The sequence below is a fragment of the Corvus cornix genome, chromosome 28 (assembly GCF_000738735.6).
Source record: "Corvus cornix cornix isolate S_Up_H32 chromosome 28, ASM73873v5, whole genome shotgun sequence".
NCBI classification, from domain to species: Eukaryota; Metazoa; Chordata; class Aves; order Passeriformes; family Corvidae; genus Corvus; species Corvus cornix.
Window position 1 is genome coordinate 3,512,862 of NC_046356.1, and position 18,402 is coordinate 3,531,263.

General features: G+C 52.8%; 1 protein-coding gene across 1 annotated transcript in view; it reads left to right on the forward strand.

Annotated features, from left to right (window-relative positions):
• GNG7 (G protein subunit gamma 7) overlaps positions 1-18,402 on the forward strand; it is a 49,566-nt gene that overhangs the window by 5,691 nt on the left and 25,473 nt on the right. The window contains exons 2-3 of the mRNA XM_039566181.1: positions 7,539-7,600; positions 16,045-16,105. The gene's annotated coding sequence lies outside the window, so the exon portion shown is untranslated. The remainder of the gene's footprint in view (positions 1-7,538; positions 7,601-16,044; positions 16,106-18,402) is intronic.

The window sequence follows — 18,402 nt, forward strand, 5'->3', positions numbered from 1 at the left end:
ATCAGGTTGGAACTGTGCGGCGCGCTGGGGTTTTTTTGGGAAACAAATCCACGATCCAGACATTCTCAGCAGACATTCTGGCACAGGCAGCAGCGTGATCACGGATATGTCTTTATCTCTCCGAAGTTTATCCTGTTTTACTGAGATGAGTTGGCTCCTGGTGCTCCAGCATCCCCGTGCTGAGCGTTCCCTGCTCGCCTGAGTGAATCCCTGTTCCCTGGTTTTGCTTAAAAAAGAGGAAAAGGAGCTGGGAAGGGGCTGGAGAATTCCTGAGGGAGCTGGGGAAGGGGCTGGAGAATTCCTGAGGGAGATGGGAAGGGGCTGGAGAATTCCAGGTTGGGAAAGGGCTGGAGAATTCCAGGTTGGGAAAGGACTGAATTCCTGAGGGAGCTGGGAAGGGGCTGGAGAATTCCTGAGAGAGCTGGGAAAGGGCTGGAGAATTCCTGAGGGAGCTGGGAAGGGGCTGGAGAATTCCTGAGAGAGCCGGGAAAGGGCTGGAGAATTCCTGAGGGAGCCAGGAAGGGGCTGGAGAATTCCTGAGGGAGCTGAGAAAGGGCTGGAGAATTCCTGAGGGAGCTGGGAAGGGGCTCAGCCTGGAGCAAAGCAGGATCAGGGGGGACATTCCCAATCTCCACAAATCCCTGCCAGGAGGTTGGAGCAGAGGGAGGTCGGGCTCTGCTCCCAGGGAACAACAGGATTAGAGGGAACAGCCCCAAGCTGTGCCAGGTGGGACATCAGTGGGAATTTCCTCATGGAAAGGGTGCTCACGGGTTGCAAAGGGGCTGCCCAGGGAGGTCTGGAGTCCCCATCCCTGGAGGTGCCCAAGGAATTCCTGGAGGTGGCACTCAGAACAAGGTGGGCATCGGGCACAGCTGGGACTCGGTGATCCCAGAGCTCTTTTCCAACCAAATTCCTTTGGATCCCAGTTTGGTGAGTCCGCAGCCCATTCCTTGCCTGTTACTGCTCCACAGGGGCTTGCTGCAAATACATTCCTGGGAAAGGCAGCAAAAATCCCAGGATTTGGGGGATTTACACCGCAGAGGTGCAATCCAAGTCCCTTTACCAGCACTATCCAGAGCTTTAACTCTGACCTGTCACTTTGTGGGGACAGGGCCGGGATCATCCACAGCCTTTTAAGAAAGGATTCCGCGTTTTTTTTTAGGATCCAACAGGAGCCGCTGGAAGCGGCAGCCGACGGCACTGGTTGGCTGCCAGGGATTAGTCACGGGGCAACACCTACTTTGGGAGAGTGGCCCGTGGGTTTAGAGGAATAATTCTTTCCCTCCTGCCCTGTGGGGCACGAGCTGGTGGAGGACAAGGAAGGGCTCGCTCCGGAATGTTGTTGGGAATTGCGTGTGAGCCACAGCTGGCCACGACTTGACCGGAATTGAATTTATCCCGGCATTGTCAGGCCCAGGCAGCGGGGAGGACGCGGTGGCTGAGCCAGGAACAGCTTTTTGGGGGATTGCAGAGGGGTGGGCAGGGCGGCAGCGGAGCCTTGGGAATGTCGGGATGAGTTGGGATGAGCTGCCTGGAGAGGGTCAGTGTGGAGCGGGAGGAGTCGGTGCCTCTCCCTGATCCCAGCACTCCTCTCTCTCTCTGTCTCTCTCTCTCTCTCTGATTGCTAATTAGCTGGTTAACATTCCCTGCCTTATTATCCCACCCTCGGCTTTTCTTCCTTGGAGCTGGGCTGACACTTCCAGAGGCTCCAGAGGAGCGTTAACTCTTGCACTGACTTCAGAAGCGCCTGTTTGGGAGCACCATTTGTGTGTGAAACCCAAATTCCACCCTCCACATTCACCCTTTTTAGGGACACCTCTGACACCAACTCCGTGTTCCATCCCATTTTGCTGTTTCTTTGGATTTAGGACAGTTCCCAGGGAATCAGCGCTTCCCTGCTTGCTGGTGAGGAATATCTTCGTAGCAGCCCAGTTTAAGACTATTTTTCCCATTCCAACAGGGACTTTAATTCCAATTTAACCCTCCCAGCCACTCCATGAGCTCATTAATGCAGGCAGACCCTGCCTTTGCTGCAGAGAGTTCTTTGCCCTGTGGCAAAACTTTCAAAATTCCGTGATTTTTTTTTTTTTTTTAAAGTTTAAAAATTTTTTTTTCCCTGTTAAGGTGTGAAAAACGCTGTTCTGGTGTTCTCTGGAAATAGTTCTCACCTTTGGAATAATACTGGAGAGAGGCAGAGTGCTGAAAATAGCAGCAGCTGCCATAGGCCGGGATGGAGTTGTGTTGTCAGTCATGGGAACAGAAATCCAATTCCACCTGCGGATGAGCATTCCCGAAATAGAAGAGGGGTTGTCAACCACCAGAGGAGATGCATTGTGTGCATCCCTGGTGGGGAAAAAAAAAAAAAAGAAAAAAAAATTAAAATAAAAATCATCAAATCCACGATTTCCAGTGGTTCAGAAAGCTTGGGAGAGTCCTGACTTCCTGCTGCCTTTTTGGCTAAAATGTGATGGTTTGGAGGTTAAATCCAGGAAAACACCTCCCTGTGATTCCAAAGCAATTGTCAGAGGGAAGCTTTGCCAGCCCGGGGAAGGTGGGAATGTCTCCAGGGTCAGCAAAAGCACTCGGGGAAGGTCGCTGGAGGGGCAGGAAGTTTTTATGGGAGGCCGAACAAAGCCGGGTAGGAAATGGATTCACAGCCAAGGCAGGGGGGCTGCGCTGCTTCCCTGAATTCCAGCGCTCCCGAGGCATTCCAGGTACAAACTTCTCCATGCCCAGGCCTTTTTCCTTCCATTCCAGAAGCCACAGAACCTCTGGTGCAGCTGTTTTTCTTCCCCGAACTTCCCCAATCCGTTCCCTTCACGCTTTTAACCGTTTTCCCCCTGATTTATTCGTCTCATCCTCGAAACTCCTGTCCCCTGCATAAATAAACCCTCCCTCCTTCCTATTTCCCATGTGCAGGCTGCTGTAATTACGGGTTTGGATTCCTGCTGGGACTGATTGTATCGAGCTGATCCAAGTGCTGGTGCCCATGGATCGGGTTGGGAGCTGGTGATGAAAATAAAATATAACAGCTGGGTGGGGAGAGGGGTGGGCTTGGCCACGTTCCATTTCAGCCCAGAACAGAGTCTGAAAGGCTTTTGTCCACATCCCTATTTTCCTGAATGTTCTCCCGGGTTTCATCCAAGCAGGGATTTTTTTCTCCTCCTGGGTGTTTGTAAATTCCAGAACTTCGCAGAATTGGTTGGGTTTGAGTTTTGCCCGGATCGCTGCGTAACCGAATTTCCGTGGGATTATCCGAGGGAAAAGCCATTTTTGCCAGCAGTGGTTGGATTTGTCTGAATAAAAGAGGGGATGCTGAGGGCTGGCAAGTGCTCCTTATCCATTCCTTCCAGGATAACGCCGTTATCCCGATTTAAAGGGTTGTTGTGGAGCTGCTGGTTTGGAGTAGGAAGTGGAGGAGCAGGTGAAGCCGTTGCAGGATTTAATTAATTCCTGTCCCTAATGCCTGTGTGTGCATTCCCATTAGCCCGGAGGAAGTGGGAATGACAAAGAATTCCAGGAGCACAGCTGGATAAAGCTGCATAAACTCTGTGAGCTGGATAAATGTGCTGGAAAAAAAGATGGATTGGGAAGTGAGAGGCCATAAATCTTTCACCTCTGTCACCCTCACGCCTCTCCGGGAACGGGAATTTGCTCCATTCTCCGCATGAGCAGATTCCCAGCAGATCCTGCTCTAATCCAGGGCTATAAATACTCCCAGCTTGCTTTCCTGGCTGACGTGGCTCCGACAGGGATCTCGTTAGGAGCGGGTTTTTGTGGAATTCTAAGGCTTTGCAGTGGTTGCTGCTGTGCTCTTTGAAGGTTTGTTGGTGCCTCTGAGCCTTCATCAGGAGCTCGGAGTGAGGATGACACGAGGAGAGCTGGAATCCCATTCCTGCCAGGATCTTGGGATATTTCCTGCTCTGGGATGGGAACCACGCTCGGTGTTCCAGGGGTGGAAGGAGCTTCACTCTGAGCTCCTGAGTTGGTCCATCCTGAGGGATGCAGATTTTGCTGCTTTGCCAGCTCCAGGGAGGGCAGGGTTAGATGGGATATTGGGAAGGATGGGTTATTGGGAAGGAATTCCTCCTCCCTGTGAGGGTGAGGAGGGAATGGGATGGAATTCCCAGAGCAGCTGTGGCTGTCCCTGGATCCCTGCAAGTGTCTAAAACCAGGTTGGAGCACCCTGGGATAGTGGAAGGTGTCCCTGCCCCTGGAGGGGGGTTGGAATGGGATTTAAGGCCCCTTCCCACCCAAACCATCCAGACATTCCATGATCCTAAACACGATTTTTCTAAAAGTCCCACATCTGGGATTCTCTCAAGCGCAGCATCGTGTTGTGTGAGGGCTTTTGGTGTAAATCCTGGCTTTTGGTGTAAATCCTGGGCTGTGGGAATTCAGACCAGCCAGGAGGAGGCTCCGTTAGACACCAGTGAGCTCGCAGTGGGTTTTGTGGTGCCGTCCTCGATCCCAGCTCATTTTCCTGAATTATCCCCACATGGAGCTGTGTGGGGGCAGCTCTGCCCTTCCCTGCCCTCTGCCACAGCTTGGCTGTGCCATGTCCTGGGGGGTTTTGTCCTTGTGCTCAGCGAGTCCTGTGGGCACCGCTGGGCTCTGCAGAGGCCTCTCCTGGCACAGAGCTCCCACTCCCAGCTGGGTCCAGGGCCTGGGGCTGGGATGCTGCAGCCAGGGCTGTCACAGCCTTTGGGGTTGTTGATTTACACTTCACTCTGTTCAGGACCTGCCTTTGAGCACAGAGATTTTTTTTTTTTTTTTTTTTTTTTGGCGGGGGGGTGAATCCTAAAAGTACTCCAAGGAGAGGTTTAGTGAGGATGAGGCAGGTGGCACTCGAGGAGGCTTTCTCCGTGCTCACCCATGGATTCTGGGATCAAAAATCCCAATTTCTATCAACTTAGAGCAGTCTGGCTTGGTTGTGTTTCATTTTCCTCAGCTGCAGCAGCTCCCCTGTGCCCGTTGCAGCTGCAGAGATTCCAGGGAAAGGGTGGAGGTGGACACCGCTCCTGGGAGGAGGCTCTGGGAATCTCGGTCCTGCCGGCAGCTGAGGGGTTTTGCTCTCAGCAGTTATCCCTGGATTCCAACCTGGACAGAGGGTTGGGAGGAAGGGGAACTGTTCCAGGGCTGGGGAGCATTGAGGCTTTGGGAATGAGGGAGTTTAGGGGGTGTCCTAATGCAGGTTCCTTGGGAAGGGTGAGAGGACTGGAGGTGTTCCACGTTGTCCTGGTGGTGTCCGTGTTTGGGGTGGGAGCAGCTGAGGATGCTCAGGAGCTGCAGGTACAACCATGGAATAGAATCATGGAGTCTTGGAATCTCCTGAGCTGGAAGGGACCCACAGGATCATTGATCCAAGCCCTGGACACCCCAAAATCCCGTCCTGTCCCTGGGAGTGGTGTCCAAACTCTGCTCTGCTCTGGCAGCCTTGGGGCCAGGACCATTCCCTGTTCAGTGCCCACCACCCTCTGGGGAAGAACCTTTCCCTGAGATCCGTCCCAAACCCCCCTGGCACAGCTCCAGCCGTTCCTGGGTCCTGTCCCTGCTCCCAGAGTGCAGAGATCGGAGCTGCAGATCCCAAGGGATCTCCCCTCAGGCTCCAGCTGGACAAATGTCCTCAGCCGCTCCTCGTGTGGCCCCTCCAGACCCTTCCCCGTCCCCCAGGACTGCTGCTGACTCCCAGCCGTGCCATCCCTGTGCCTGCAGCCTGTCACCCCCATCCAGGTGCATCCCAGGACACCCAGAATCCCTTCCCAAGGCAGATGTGTCACCTCTGGTCCGTCCCAGGGCTCCCAGCTGTGTGGCTTTGTCACAGCAAAGGCCCCTCCAGGTGCCCTCACAACCTGACCTTGCAGGGAACAGAGGAGGGACCGCATTTCCAGTTGGGAATTGCAAAACTGGGAAGTGGAACGGCCACGCAGCAGCTGAAAGCCCCGATGTGTGAGCTGCAGGAGGAACAAATGGATGAGCGTTCCCAATTCCCATCGCTGCTGCTTCCTGCTGTCCCCTCGGCAGGGGAACCACAGGAACAAGCAAACATCCCCAGCTTCCTGGTGACTGGAGCATCTCTGCTGGCTCCATCCCTGCTCCAGGCTTTTATCAGGGCTGGGATTTGCTGTTAATGATTACCCAGGGAGCAGTTCCCTCTGGAAAGAGGCTCCGAAGCTCCTGGCTGAGCTGGCAGCAGCTGGTTTGGTGCTGTTGCCATGAAAACAGGCTGGCACTGCCCTGGCACTGCCCTGTGGCCTCGTGTAGCACCAGCCCTGCTTAACCTGGTTGGTTTTTGTCATCCTTAAAAAAAAGCTGGGATAATCATTCCTATTCTCTGCTCCCCGTGGGATTCATTCCCTTAAAATTCCGGCGTGAATCGGGGGTTTCTCTGCCAAGAACGAGGGGGCTTCTCCAGGGTTTTGCTGCTGGAAGTGCTGAGGAATTAAATCCCAGAGTCCCATCTGGAGCCTGGGACACGATGGGAACACAAACCTGGCTGGGATATTTACCCTCGAATCGATGACGTCGCTGGGGCTGGGTTTTATCAGGGGTGTTTTCCAAGGGATAAATCAAACATCGGGCAGGTTCCTGAAGGAAGGGGGTTTTTTTTTTAGGGAAGCAGAGCTCTGTAACCACATCCCAGCCCCTGGTTTAAAACAAAACAAGGAGCTGATGAGGTGTAAAAGTTGGGATGTGGGGAAAACGTCGGGATCTTTGCAGAGCCGCCTGTGTCCTGTCCCTGTGCCCTTGGGGGGATGAGGGGGATCCTCAGATCCAGCCTGGCCAAGCCTTCCCTGAATTCCCTCAGTTTCTTTTGGTTCTGCTGTGCTGGGGGCTCAAACTCTGCTCTTTTTTTCCCCCCCTTTTTGCAGATGTCATTCTCTGCCACCTGACAAAAGAACAGAATGCAGCAATTTTCCTAACCTAAATAGTGGCTCTGTATTTCCAGCTCCCCTGGAACTGGAATTAATTTAGTGTGTGGGCTTTTTAATTGGCTCGTTGTGGGGAGGAACAGAAGATGAAATGCTGCAGCTCTGCCTTCCTCTTCCCTTTCTTTCCTCAAATCTTTGTCACTCTTCTTGTCTCTCGCTTCCATGAGTCGCTCAGGTTATTTTTCCCCTGCTTTCTTTTGTTGTAGCTCCCCTCTCCCAGCCTCAGGAATATCATGGATGGGGCTGCTTCCTTTAGCCTGTGACAAATCACCTGTGATTGATGGAGGGAATTATTTCTCCATTCCTGGTGGTTTTTGGAGGTGGGGGATGGATGGCATCCCTCGTTCCAATGGAGCCATCTTCAGACTCGGATATGGAATTGCACAGGTGGCAGCCTGGGAGCTGCCAGGCTCCTCGTGGATGGGTCCCCTCGTGCTGCTGGGTGGCTTTAAATAGTTCTGGAATGGCCTGGTCTGGATTCCAGCAGGGAAAAAAAAAACCAGGGAAAAAAGGGGCTGGTGGGAATGGGGGAAAAGGGAGCTGGAATTCCCTGCAGGAACCTTTCAATTGCTGAAAACTTTCTCCATTTCCTTTTTTTTTTTTAAGGAGATCCTCTTCCCCCAGCAGCGAGTGCCTGTGTGCCACAGGAGGTGGGGACACCTGCCCAGGTATGTGACAGCAGCACCCACAGACACCCCAACACCTCCTGAGCCCCAAATCAGGGAATTCCCCACCCAGAATTTGGGTTGGAAGGACCCTAAAGCCCATGCAGTCCCACCTTCCACCATCCCAGGGTGCTCCCAGCCCCATCCAGCCTGGCCTCGGGATGGGGCAGCCACGCTTGCCGTGGTCACCTGTGCCAGGTGGGCAGTGGGGACTGGCCCTCCCCTGAGAGATGGTGGCCAAGGCAAGGTGACGAGTGCCTCAAACTGCCCTGAGGTCACAGAGAAAGCTGCCTCTAAACTGGAATGGTTCTTCTGCTGAATTCCATCATTTCTCCTGGAACTGGCTGATCTTTAAGGTGCCTTCCATCCCAAACCCCTCTGGGACACCACAATATCACCAACTCTTTGGGAGTTTAAATATTCTCAAGCTTCAAAATTCTTAATCTGCAACAAGATTCCAGTTCTGATCAGAGGATGCAGAGGTAATTCAAGGTCACTGACCTGCCTCGGGAGCAGCTCCAAAGGTGTTCCCCTGTTCCTCCAAGGAATAACCAGCCAGGGCAGAGTGGTTTCTTGGGCAGGAATCATTTTTTTTAGGATATTCCAGCGGTGTTTTGTCCTCAATCCTGGCGTGGGGCTGGATTTGGAGTCTCCAAGAGAGGGCACTGTGTCCCTGGCAGCCGGAGTTGTGGATGAGCTCTCAGCTGAGAGCAGCAGCACCAGCCCCGAGCTCCTCATCCCCGGGAGCTGAGTAATAAACTGGGCAACTCATTAGCAGCTGCATTTGGGGCTGGACATCATCATGTGACCATTGGTCCTTTCCCTAAATCCCAGGGATTCGGCAGCACTTCCTCTTGCCTTGTTTTTCCTCAAAAAAAAAAAAAAAAATCAGGCCCTTCTCTGTCCCACTTGTGTTGCTTTGCCCTAATTTGTGCACTTGGGGTGTCCTCGGAGACAGGATGGATGTGGGATCCTTGGGAGCCTCGCTGTGAGTCAGAGGTTTAATGCAAAGCAGGAGGAAAAAGGGGAAAAAATCAAAGAAAGAAAGGGAAAAACTCCGGGAGGTTGTTCTTGTTGGAATGTTTGGCCTGAGGGCACCGAGTGGGAAATGTTTGTGCTCCAGCTCCCAGCAAATCTTTGTTCACTGAGTTTTTGTGGAAGTGTGGAAAGGGGGATTTTTCCAGCTCTGGGTGCTCAAGGAGGGACCTGACAGGAGAATGGAGCAGGAGGGGACAGCCAGGGGACACCAGGACAGGAGGGAACGGCCCCAAGCTGTGCCAGGTGGGCCATCAGCGGGAATTTCCTCCTGGAAAAGGTGCTCAGGGGTTGGAACTGCCCAGGGAGGTTTGGAATCCCCACCCCTGGAGGTGCCCAAGGAATTCCTGGATGTGGCACTCCGGGCTGGGCACAAGGTGGGCATCGGGCACAGCTGGGACTCGGTGATCCCAGAGCTCTTTTCCATCCTCAGTGATCCCATGATCCTGATTTTTTTCCCCCTTTTTGATCTCTTTGTGGTGCCAGTCAGGACTCTCATGCTCTTCTCTGATTTTTTAGGAGCAGCTTTTCATGCTCTCAATTCTCCCCCCATTCCTAAAGTGACACAAATCCCCTTTTTTTGGGGGGGGAATTTATATCCTGCAGTAACGGTGCCGCCCTGACCCAGGAATCACAGCTAGATCAAGACCCTCCAGGGGTCATTAAGGCATTTAATTATTGAATTAATTGCCTGTCTAACGTTGCTGATCCTCCCTGGAAGATTGAGGGCACTTGTGTAACGTGAACCGCATTGAAACAACCTCAGGAGCTGCTCTGAGGTGAAAACCTCTCCTGGGAGAAGCAGCCACAATTAAACCCAAGTTATTAACCTTGCTTCCAAATCCTTTTCCTCCTTTCCCTGTTTGCTGTGGTGATCTTTTCCCAGCTGGAAGGAAAAGGGGGAAGATCCCTTCCCCAGGAAGTGTTTGATTGATTTGGGAGCGGGGATGGTTTATCAGGGTTATTTTTGTGTGGTGTTTTTAGTGGTTTTACTGGAGAAATTCCCAAATTGTTGGAGCAACCTATGGAATAACCCTTTGGAGAGCACTGCAAAGCCAATTCCTGCTCGCTTGCCCAGTGGCACTGCAGGAATCCCAAACCTCAGCATCCCCTCTGGTATTTACAGTGTCAGGAATTCTCCCTCAGCTGGATCCTCTTTCACCTCCTCTTCCTCTTCCAAGCAGTTGCTGTGAATTTTAAAATTCCTGCCATTTTTGGGATGCTGTCAGTGATATAAAAAATCCCCTCATGTGTGTGCCTGGCAGAGGCTTTGGGCTGGAATAATTCCATTAAACCTCAGGAGTAGGGAAGGATTGTCCAGGATTGTTTATTCCTGGTTTGATCTGCTTGGAACAGCTGCAGGCATTTGCTGAAACTGGAGGATTTGAAGAATAAACTTTTTTCTTTCCTTTTTTTTTTCTTTTTGGTTGCTATTTTGCCCTCTAAAAAGAGAAAAGGTGATTTTTTTTTTATTTTTGGATGAAAGGAAGCTGGAAAGTCAAACCCATCCCTGGTGTATCCCGAGCAGAGGGAGCTGCTGCTGCTGCACACTTTGTTCCTTTAGCCTTGGTACATTTTGAAAATCTCATTTTCCAAACAACTCCTGGAAATTGGCATCCCAGAAGCAAAAATCCTTTTAAAAATAGCTCTGTTCCCACTGAAACGAGTCCTGTTGTTTCCACCGCCCCTCGTCCCGAGGAAACTCGGGAAGTGGTGAAGGAGCTGCTGCTGAGCAGAGCTGGAGCCCCAAATCTTTCCTGGGGAATGGGTTCCTGGAAGGAATGAGCTCCTGCTGGTGGAATGCTGCTGTCTGCAGGGTTTATTTTAAACTTTCTTCCCTCTTTTGCTTCGAGGAAAAGCAATTCCTGGGCAGGAATGCATGAGTGGGTTGGAAAAATCCCTTGGAATATCCCAGGTGGGGGAAATGTGTTGTTGCATCCTTGGATCCACGAGGCATTCCATGCTTAAATTCCGCTTCTGAGTTACTCTGGTTTATTTCCCGTGGTCTGGAATGTCACTTTTTCCCCCACGTGAATCCACCAGATGTGTGAAATTGGGGTGCTGGGCTGTTCCCTGGCTGCCAGCAGTCCTTCCCCTTGCATCCCAAAATTCCTGAGCCTTTCCAGGGACAGCATTTGCCTTTGGAAGGATTTGAAAATGTCAAGTGTGGTCACTTAGGTCCTGTCAAAGAATTTCCTGAGCCTGAAGCTCAGATCCCTGAGGGTGGGAATCCCTGCAGACCCTTTTTGCTTCCCCTCTCCTCCAATCCTTCCTTTTTTAGGACTTAAAAAATATTCCAGAGCCAGTTGCCAACGCAGACTTCCACAGCAACTTCCCAATGAGCTTCCAACAGCAAATGTTCCCCCCCAAAAAAACCCCAAAAACCTGGAGCTGTGGGCTGGAAAAGGACACAGGGGAAAAAAGGATCTGCTCATGGGGAAGAGTTCAAATGTAAAGCTCTGCCGTGGATGTTTTGTGGTGGTTGCCCCGGTGCAATTGTTGGATAATTTGCTATTTATAGGGGGATATTTTTAGGATATTTTTAGGGATGTGACAAGTCCGGCTCTGGACCTGGATCTGGTGCTATTCATGGAGCATGAAGTGACAGAATGAAACCCGTGGTGCTCGTTGATTTAATTCTGAGGGAGGAGCTGAGCATCAGGAGGGACATTGAGGGATTGGAGCGCATCCAGAGAAAGGTCTGGAGCACCAGGAAAAGCTGAGGGAGCTGGGAAGGGGCTGGAGAATTCCTGAGGGAGCTGGGAAGGGGCTGGAGACATTCCTGAGGGAGCTGGGAAGGGGCTCAGCCTGGAGCAAAGCAGGATCAGGGGGGACATTCCCAATCTCCACCAGTCCCTGCCAGGAGGGCACAGCCGGGGGGGATCCCAAGGGGGACACCAGGACAGGAGGGAACGGCCCCAAGCTGTTCCAGGTGGGCCATCAGCGGGAATTTCCTCATGGAAAGGCCTTGGAACTGCCCAGGGAGGTTTGGAATCCCCATCCCTGGAGGTGCCCAAGGAATCCCTGGATGTGGCGTGGGTGACAGGGTGGGCATCGGGCGCAGGGCGTGGACAGCAGGAAGGGGAATTCCTTTGCCGATTCCCTGGAAGCACCAAGAGTTGGGCATGCAGAGCATCCTGGGGTGATCCTGGAGGTCTTTTCCAACCTCAGGGATTCCATGATTCTGGGATAAATTCACCTTCAGCCATTTAACTCCTCTGTCCCCTTGGGAACCTGGGCTCCAGGTGAGCTCCTGGCAGCTCCTTCCCTCGGGATCTCAGCTGCTCCGAGCCGTGGCCTGGCACTGCCACATCCCATGGGATCATTTCCCGTGGCTCAGCAAACCCTCCACATCCTGTGGTTTTGGGATCAGGGATCCAGCAGCCATCCCAGGAGGAGCCTGTGGCTCTGGGACAGCTCCAGGTGCCACCAGCCATTCTGGAGGTCATCCCTGGGACAGGGAGGGCAGAGCTCCGCTCCAGCCAGGGGAGCCAGGAATGGGAATGCCCAGGCTGTCCTGCACAAGCTGGCTCTGCTGAAATCCTTGGATCTTTGCTGATGGATCTTTGAACTCCGACAGCAAACTGAGCACTGCAGGCAGGACTCGCTTTTTAGATCCTCTGCAAATGCAGATTTTTTTGTAGTTCTCACTTTAAACCCCCCAGGTTGGTTTTCCAGGAACAGTGGATATCATCCCTGCCTTGTCCAGGTGGGAATGCTGGACTCTTTTAGGAGCACAGAACCTTTGATTTTTGTGGTTTTTTCATGTATTAACCCATTCTTTGACAATCTGAAGAGCTGGACCTGCTGCCTCATCCAGGATGAGCCTGGCTCTCGTATTCCTGAGCGCTCACTGATCTTTTCCTACAGCTTTTCATTCATCTCAGTTGGAACAGTGGATCCTGCTGGATCCTGGGGAGGCTGAGGGAAGCACAGGGATCCCAGCAGCACAGAACTCCTGCTGCTGAGCTGGGAGCTTCTCATGGAAAGGCTCCTGCTCCTTCCCCCGGGATTCCTGGCTCCAGGGTGGGGAATTCTGGTGGGCTGGGCTGGAGGATCCGGTTTCCTTCCCGGCTCCGGCCCTCCAGGATGCTCTGCATGCCCAACTGTTGGTGCTCCCAGGGAACTGGCAAAGGAATTCCCCTTCCTGCTGCCCACACCCGCACCAAGGCATCCCTGAAAAGGAATAATTCTGGCTTGGCACGGAAGGAAGGAAGGAAGGCCAGGAAAACCTGCATGCAGCCAAATTTTTTGCCCAATTTGTCAAGTGTGCCACATTCCCAGGAGGAATTGCTGTTTGTGGCGAGAAGGCAGAGCCTCTCCAGGCCCTCCATGGCCACTTCCAGACCTGGAGCTGCTGCTGCTGCTGCTCCACAACATCCAGAGGATGTTTCCTGGAGGGAATCACAGCCTCTGTGTCCCTGGGATGTCCCCAGCTCGGTGTCCTCGCTCAGGATGGCAGCAGGAGCTGTGTGGCTCAGGAGCCTGTGGGATATCGCGTTCCTCGCCTCTGCACCGGGACACGGCTGGAAGGAAGGAAGGAGGGAGGGAGGGAGGGGGCTGAGTTGATTCCAGCAGCCTGAGGTCAGCCTTGTTTTCCCTCTTGGAGCAGATCCTGCAGCGGGATCCTGCCGGGCTGTAAACAAGGGGCCGGTTCCTGTGGAAAGCCAAACATGGGATTTTTCCCTCTGGGAAGCTGCGGGGTTGTTTTTCCCCTTTGGTTCTGCTGTAGGCGCTGCCAGATCTGAGGGAATGCTGGGAATGGGAGTGGTGGGAATGGGGCAGGATTGAGGGGGCTCTGCAGGGCCCTGAGTGCAGCTCTAAACCTAAAATGGGAAGAATAGGAGATGCTTGCATCATTTTGGGGGGGAACGTAAAGAAGAGGAAGCGTTTGCTCCATTTTTGGGGGGGAATCAGACAGGGAGAAGCGTTTGCCCCATTTTTGGGGGGAAATCTGAAGAAAAGGAAGAGTTTGCATCATTTTTGGGAGAGATTTGTGAAGAAGAGGAGGAATTTCCCCCGTTTTTGGGAGGGAATCAGGAGAGGGAGAGGTGCTTATCCCATTTTTTAGTGCATTGCTTTGAAAGGAAGGCAAAGAAGGAGCAATCCAAACCAGCACTGACAAATTCCAAGGAAAACCGAGGGAAATAAGGAATGTGCTGTGTTGTCACTGCAGGTTTCCAGCTCAGCTCCAGCTCCAAGATTTCCCTTAGTCCGAGGCTGCGCTGGGTTTGGGGTGCTTTGTGTCGAGCCCTCCTGCAGTGTGGAGCTGGTGGCTCATTCCTGCAGCAGCTCCACATCCAGGGAATGGTTTGGGTTGGAAAAGCCCTCCAAGGTTGGGGTGGGATTACAGCTGAAGGTTGGCTCTTTTCCCAAAATTCCTGGGGGCCTTTCCTGCCCTCCGGACCTTCCAGGTGCTGCTGCACTTCTGTCAGCCCCACACTCCTGCTCATGCCCCCTGTTCCTCGATCAGCTGGATTTTGGTGATGAATTCCCAGGAATTTCGGTCATTTTGGGTAAATCACAGGATTCTGCAGGGAATCAGGGCTGCTCCAGCAGGAATGAGGAGCTCTTTTCCATCTCCCCTTCCCAAATCCAGCTAAAGCCTCCCCAGGCTCCAGGGACTCCTGGATGGAGCTGTGGAAAACCTCCCTGGAGCAGAGGGAATGGCTGGAAACATCCAATTCCAGAGGTTTGGAGCAACCTGGGATGGTGGAAGGTGTGGAACTGGGTGGGCTTTAAGCATTCCACGATTCTGTGATCCTCAGGGATCCCCTGGCAGCCATTCCAAGGCCAAACCTGGAGCTGTCTGAAGTGTTTGTGCCTTTACCCCCCACTCCTTTTTCCTCTCCTGACCTGCCCCAATTCCAGCTTTTTTCCTGCCCTCACCTTCCCATTCCTGGCCCTGCAATGTGGCATTTGTAAAAAAACCCTGTTTTTTTTTTTTAAAAAAAAAAGCTTGTTTTGGCTGTTCCTCATCCCTGAATTCCCTGCAATCTGCAGGAAAAGGAGGTGAAAGAAGCCAGGCGAGCCCTGGCCTGAACCCCAGGCTGGAATCACTGACGTGGGTTTGACTCCTTTAGAAAAGCAAGGCAGGAAAAAAAAAAAACCCAAACCCAAACCTTGTTTGTGTTCAGCCAGCGAGCGGGGAAAACAAGCGGGCTTGGATTTCAGCTCCGATGGATTCTTGGAATTCATCCCTCGCTGCCTCCCGGCTCTGACTTCAGCAGGGGTTGAGCAATGGGAAGCAGGAAGGGGCCAGGGCAGCTCCAACGTGTGGCACGAGGGGTTCTCAGCAGGGTTGGGAACTCTCCAAAGGTCACCTCGTTCCTCCAGCCCAGCACTCGGGGTTTTCTTGGAATTGAAACCTGCCAGGATGTGTTCAGCCAGGGGAGTGTGTGTGGGGAAATGCTCTGTAATCCCCTCTGGAATGATGCAAACTGCTCCTGTTCTTCATATTTCCTCCCCCAAAAATGGGGGAAATGCTTCTCCTTCTCCTCATTCCCTCCTAAAATGGGGCAAACGGCTCCTATTCTTCACGTTTCTCCCCCAAAATGGGATAAGCACCTCTTCCTCTCCTGATTCCCTCCCAAAAATGGGGGAAATTCCTCCTGTTCTTCACATTGCTCCCCCAAAAATGATGCAAACTCTTCCTCTTCTTCATATTCCCTCCAAAAATGGGGCAAACGCTTCTCGCTCTCTGATTCCCCCCCAAAAATGATGCAAACATCTCCTATTCTTCACATTTCCCCCCCCAAAAATGGGGCAAACACCTCTTCCTCTCCTGATTCCCTCCCAAAAATGGGGGAAATTCCTCCTGTTCTTCACAAATCTCTCCCAAAAATGATGCAAACTCTTCCTCTTCTTCATATTCCCTCCAAAAATGGGGCAAACGCTTCTCGCTCTCTGATTCCCCCCCAAAAATGATGCAAACATCTCCTATTCTTCACATTTCCCCCCCCAAAAATGGGGCAAACACCTCTTCCTCTCCTCATTCCCTCCCAAAAACGGGACAAACTCCTCCTATTCTTCACATTTCTCCCCCCAAAATGGGACAAACATCTCCTATTCTTCACATTTCCCCCCAAAAATGGGGGAAACTCCTTCTCTTCTTCATATCCCCCTTCAAAAATGGGGCAAGTAACCTGCAGGTCGTGGCTGGAATTTATAAAAAACCAGAGGAAACCCTGATCCCACGGCTTCCCTGGTATTCTTCGGGATAAATGAATGTCAGCCCTGATTTTCCAGTAAATAATTGGATATCGGGCAAAGCAGGGATGTGCCTCAGCAATAATCACGGATTATTGCAATCAGTGGAGGAGAGATCCCGAATTTTAACTCCATTGATAAGGCAGCGCTGTCTGCTTGGGGTGTCCGTGATGGAGCTGCTGAATTCCCATTTTTCTTGGCAGGAGGAATCGAGGAATCCCCCCGGATCCAGGACGGTGGCCGAGACTGCTCTGCAGTAGGAAGGTGAGCAAAGACCTCGTGATTAATCTCCCATGGATTGGGTTCCTTTTACCTGGAATATGGTCGGGATGAAGGGTCTGGAATGGGTTTGGAGGTGGATTTGGAGGTGCTCACTGTGTTGTTTGGGGTTGTTTCCGTCGTCTTCGGGTTTTGCCGGAGCCTCTGGATGTGTGGAGCAGCCAAGGCTGCCGGGGGTGGGATTTTATCCCGTGGGAAGGGTCAGCGGTGCTGGACACTGCTGTGTCCATGTCTGGGTGCTCACAACGAGGATGTGGAGGGGCTGGAGCTGGGAAGGGGCTGGAGAATTCCTGAGGGAGCTGGGAAGGGGCTGGAGAATTCCCGAGGGAGCTGGGAAGGGGCTCAGCCTGGAGCAAAGCGGGATCAGGGGGGACATTCCCAATCTCCACCAGTCCCTGCCAGGAGGGCACAGCCGGGGGGATCCCAGGGGACACCAGGACAGGAGGGAACGGCCCCAAGCTGTTCCAGGTGGGCCATCAGCGGGAATTTCCTCCTGGAAAAGGTGCTCAGGGGTTGAAACTGCCCAGGGAGGTTTGGAATCCCCATCCCTGGAGGTGCCCAAGGATTCCCTGGATGTGGCACTCCGGCCTGGGCACAAGGTGGGCATCGGGCACAGCTGGGACTCGGTGATCCCAGAGCTCTTTTCCAACCTCAAATTCCACGATCCTGGTTTTGCTCCATGCTGGAACATGAAATGCTGCCCATGTCCCCTCGTGGAGGTGCCTCCTGTCCCCGTCTCATCCTTGGCTTCCCGATCCCTGACCCTGCTCCCTTCTGGAATTGTGTGGCTCCGTGTCCATCCTGCTGAGCTCAGCTCTTCCCCACTGCCTTGTATCCCATTAAAATCGTTAAATCCTCCCTTCCAGCCTTCCCTACACCAACAATCCCACTGGAATATTGCCTGACATGCTGTAATTAGTGATGTCCAGCTAACGAACCAACACAGCGACCAAACCTCCTGACTTTTCCATCAGAAACACCAAAAATTACTCCGGAGCTTTGGGTGGTCTCAGAGGGCGGAATAAACTGCTCTGCTCTGAAACCTTCTGCTCCTTTTCCCATTTTCCAGATATTTCCCTTATTTTGCACCCCCAAATTCCCTATTTCAGTTGGATTTAAGTGGGATGCTGCCTGTAGGGGTTGTTCTCTGACCTCACTGTGAGATGGATTCGGAATGAAACGCTTCAAAATCCTTTGTCAGGCTTTACAGAAATCCGATTTATTGCTGCTGGGAATCAAGAGCTGGGAATTCCACAGCAGGAATTTGGGGGTTGGCCTCTCCTTTCCACCTCCAGCACCTTCCGTGGAGCCTCTTTTGTGGGATCCCACATTTCCTGCCCTGGGTGGAGGTCCGGGAGCTCGGGATTGCTGAGGTGACAGAGCCAGAGCTGGGAATTGAGGTGGTGTTATCCCAGGGCTGGGTTTCCAGCAGTGCTGGATCCTTGGGAACACCCTTGGGAATGAAAGAGGAGGCTGAGCCCGCGTTCCCTGGATTTGGGAGGTGTTCGAGGCTGGTGCTGCTTTGGGACAGAAGGAAATTCGGGTGATGAGGATGATGAGGATGATGAGGATGATGGGGATGATGGGGAGGAACGGGTGCTGCTCCTGAGTCGCCCCAAAGAGCTGAGATCCGCGTGGCTCCAGAGCTCCGTGTTTCCCTGCGTGTCGCGTCCAGGCTTTCGGAGGTGGAAATTGTGGCAGATTTTGTGCATTTCGGGTGTCAAATCCCTTAAAATCCCATTTTTGTTGGCGGCGGGGAAATCCCTGGATTTCTTTACCTGCAGTTCCGCGCTTCGGGCGGCAGAGGGCGCGCTCGGGCCGCCGTTGTTGGGCTTTGATTTGAATATTATTAATTATTCGGATTTAGTATTAATTATTATTATTATTATCGAGATTCCTTCATCAAAGGGCTCCCAGCGCTTTCATTACAACCGGAGCCAGCCAGCACAGCGGGGTGAGGCTCTGCAGGGCCACTGGGAGCACTGGGAATTGCCAGCTGGCTTTCCCAGGAGGATGAGGAGGAGGGTGAGGATGAGGATGGATGTTCCCCCTCACTCTTAACCCCGAGCCAAGCTCCGCACCCCCGGAATGACCCCAAAAAATCCCAATCCCTGCCAGGGGCGCAGATCAGCAGATGGCAGCACCCTGCCCTGCTGCCTGTGTGTTATTCCTGGCTGGGAGATTCCCTGGATTCAACACCACAGTCTAGACTTACTGACAGACGGGATTCTTGCGCTGTTAGGTAAGCAAGATACAGACACCCATTATGCAAATCCCCAGCC